Source organism: Ylistrum balloti, unplaced genomic scaffold (genome assembly GCF_031769215.1).
Source record: "Ylistrum balloti isolate Yb309-2 unplaced genomic scaffold, AGI_CSIRO_Ybal_v1 Utg369888, whole genome shotgun sequence".
Lineage (NCBI taxonomy): Eukaryota > Metazoa > Mollusca > Bivalvia > Pectinida > Pectinidae > Ylistrum > Ylistrum balloti.
Window position 1 is genome coordinate 702,292 of NW_026782022.1, and position 4,113 is coordinate 706,404.

The following is a 4,113-nucleotide window of genomic DNA, read 5'->3' on the forward strand; positions in this document are numbered from 1 at the left end:
TTTTTTCAGGTGAGTTCACATATTCCCATTATTGATACCACAAATTAAATCATGTATATTTCCTCTGTCTAAGGGTAGTATCATTTTGAAACTAACTACCACCAACAGATTGAACAAAACGAAACTAGAAATTCATCGTACTATCTCAGATATAAATCTATATGTTATAGCACCTATTTGAATTGACGATATCAATTACTGTCTTTTCACCGTCAAGCTAACAAGTCTGATCTTCTGCTTGATTACACGTGGTTTTATAAGAGGTCTTTGCATCATATACCTGTTGATCAAGTCGAGGTATATAAATAAAATCTGTCGACAAAATGAATTGTATGTACGTTTAACATGGCTGTCCTTACATACCTCTCTCGTACTTCACACGTGTAGATTTTAGTTGCGTTTAATTGTTCTGTATATTACCACATTTATCATGATATCAAAGTATAGTGTTTATAGTCTACGCTTGCCTGTTGGCTGAATCTGCTGTTATTTGATCACGGATTTCAATGAAACAATTTCAGTCTTAGCGTTCTAGGTCATATATTTGTCTAGTGTATTGAATGAAGTTTCTTACACAGGATACCGCAACGTATGGGTACTAAAGTACATACTAAAGAAGGGGAAAAGCATTGGTTTGGGTTGGGTTTTTTTTTTCGTTTACTTTTTCAGAATTGAAGGAAGTTGACGTCGAAGGGATTTCGCCTTTATGTAGTTTTAATCTGGTAATTTCCATATTGTACATTAGAAATATTGTCAGACAAATATACGTACAAAAAATTCAACATGTAATTTTCCTGCGTGACGTAAATCGACTCCTTGTTGATTACCGAATAAGTAAGTAACCATACAATCGGTTTTTGTAAATAATAACGACACCATATTAGACAAGTGTGATGTTTACATTCGTCATAAACGGACGGAGAACATGTACGTGTGAAATCATCCTCGTATTTATTTTGATTTTCAACTGTTGTAAACGATCATTTTTAATTGAGAGTTCTCTCAATATCGTACCCGATATCCCGCGTAATACTTCTATCAACGTGTTTATCTCATGGAAAGCAATGTACCAAGTCATAAATCAGACAAAAGTACACATCTTTTTTAAATCTGTGGTAGATATCCGGTAATAAGAACACTACGTGTGCATCCACCCTTAACACTATAAGGATTCAATTAAAGTGTGATGTATGGCATCACGATTGAAGGGGTTTTAAGCCTTCTTCATATTTATGCTAGTTTGAAGTCTGATAATGTGCACATCTTAATATGTATTTTCGGAAATGTACCAGAACAATTGTGGTCCAAATGGAAAATATTGGGGTGAATATTTGAAAATAAAGAAGCAAACTAATGAAAAGACCTGGTGACACGTGCACACAAGAAAGAATACCTTCTGTGAAATGTATGTATGTTTGTAATTTCAACGGCGTAGTATAATTCATTATTTGAATCTACTGTATGTAATTCTAAATTTGTATTGAAAGGTGATATCAACCAATATTTTTATTTTAAAAAATAGAGATTGAAGGCGGGAGACATTCCTAGAACATGTTTTTATTCATTCGAGTAGTGGCGCGGTTCGGAATATATACGAGTGGCACGGTTCGGAATATATACGAGTGGCCGTTCGGAATACACGAGTGGCCGTTCGGAATATACACATGTATTTGACGTTCCCCTGATATTATTCAGTGCTGAAAATCATAAAATGACATTTGGGGAAAGTACATCCCCTCCCAAACCCAGGGTCTGACATTTTATCGACCAATTTCCAGTTTGCTCAGTTGTCTCCAAAGTTTCAACATTTATGCCCATTACTATCGGCTTCTGGAGGAACATCTGAATAATGAGGTTGAATTAATTGTATTACTCTACCGTATCAAACTGAAATTTTGTATTGAAATGTGATATTTGACCAAAGATAGGTGTCCGTTATACTGTGGAACTGAACATACAAATTTATATTTGACTTGTGTCATTCCTTAACATCTTTCCTATACACTAACACACTCTTCACCATAGTCACTCTGTTCTCCTGGTAGGTCATTCCAACTGCCGTAAATCAAAGTATTTTAAAGTATCAAGTTATTAAGTTTGCAGTAAATTTACCATTCTCGGCTTGTATAGAACTAAGACAGAAGAGAATATCGAGTTGAATCATTATCGAATATCAGTTCGAGGAGAGAAAGTCAAAAATTGCATTTGTACTCCCTATTTAGAAAGATTGATCCAAAAGCATCATCGACTGACCAATGACGCTCCTATTCCAAAGCGGCAACAAACCACCATCTGCTGCCGATACGTCTATATAATGTCTGAATTCCAAATTAAACGAAACAAAGTTAAATTTAGTCAGACAAGAAATGTGTTATTCTGCTGACCGTGTCACGATGTCAACACCTGTTTGTTAAATGCATGACCATTGCGCGTTGACAGCGTTATTAATAGATACAGAGTTAGGCTGCAGCATAACAAGATTCATTAGTGAATGACACATGTCACATTAATGTTCATGATAAATAGATAATCTGATTTTGTTTCTTTTCATCTCGTTAATCTGTAGGAGCAAGTGCTCTGTAGCAGTGTATGGCGGTATCATCATCTTATTACCCGATGCGAAGCGATTTTCCCATGATCCCACACCCGATTTTTTTAAACGTTATTGGCTATGTAGTACCTGGAGGAGAGGGTGAAGGGAGAAGAAGGGACTTCAATCGTAATGCCAGTCACAGGATAAACCAGTCAAACAATCCACGAGGTATAATGATCAGACCGAGGTGGTACATGCATATTTTGTAGCGGAAACATAACATAAGATGATCACGTGATATTGTCCTCCACGTGTCTTCGACAATGGAGGGCGTTGTTCACGGTGTCTCACTATTCGGTTTCGAACAATCCTTGCCATATTTATCATTGTCGTTCGTGCGAGCGTGAAACAGGTGCTGTTTCCTAAATTAGACCTACCCTGGGATGGCTCGTGGCCCTCCAGAGTTCCTGATATCTTCCATTCGCAGGCAACACTAAAATCTTACAAATTTATCGCTGATTAATTTGTCACACTAACAACATATTATAATTTTATCCTAATATAGCATCAATTGTAACTTTAAAGTTATTTATTAATTTTCATATGTTTATAACCCCATAAAATTGTTATATAAATTGATAACTAATTAATTAAGATAATCATGTATGTATCTCCGAGCTTGTTACTTACATTTTGTACTCGTTTTTTATGTCATTAAATATGCTTATATCTATGGTTTTGCATTAGTGAAGATGTAGTAGATCATGATTTGTATTTGTTTAATTACAAACAAAATGATCAATTCAGATTATCTATCTCTTAACAGCATGTGTCTGAGGTTCCGGATTCAGGTTGAGTATCTATCAGCTATTTAACAATATCAGCTAACACTTTTCATAATTATCTATAGGCAATTAATATGTCAATACATAAGTATAGGCCGCTAACCAATAAAACATCTTGTGATATACCAATTTTTTAGACTATCATAAATAATTAAATTAGTATAGACAGTATTTAAGGTAAATAAATAAAATATAGTAAAATGTATAAAATTTGAATTTAAGCGGCCACAAGCTATTAAGTGACAAACTGATAGTTTATATATACACGGTAATAATCAGGTGATGACTGCATTTAAATAAAATTCATACACATATCAAAATATATGCATTTGAAAATGATAATTAAATCACATTACCATATTATAGATTGCACTCTTGTGTGTATATCTTTTGTATTGATTTGTATTCTTTGTAAATAAAATTAAAGTTAAATTAATAGGATAGGAAAGTCACACTGATAGATACGTAACAATCTTATTTACTTTATAAATCAAACAAATTATACCAAAAGTTAAGTCCTCTAGATAACAGTTACATCAATTAATACTATAACAATTCGTCCATGTAGTAAAACTACAAAAAACAATCATATTTAGGTGACACAGCAATTCAAAGTCCTATTGTTCCCATGTAGATATAAAGCAAAGTCTGACTTTGAGATATGTAGTATTAAATAGTAGTTACGGGATAATTAGGGGTACTTAAGGTCCGTTCCATCGTCATGTATTGTATATA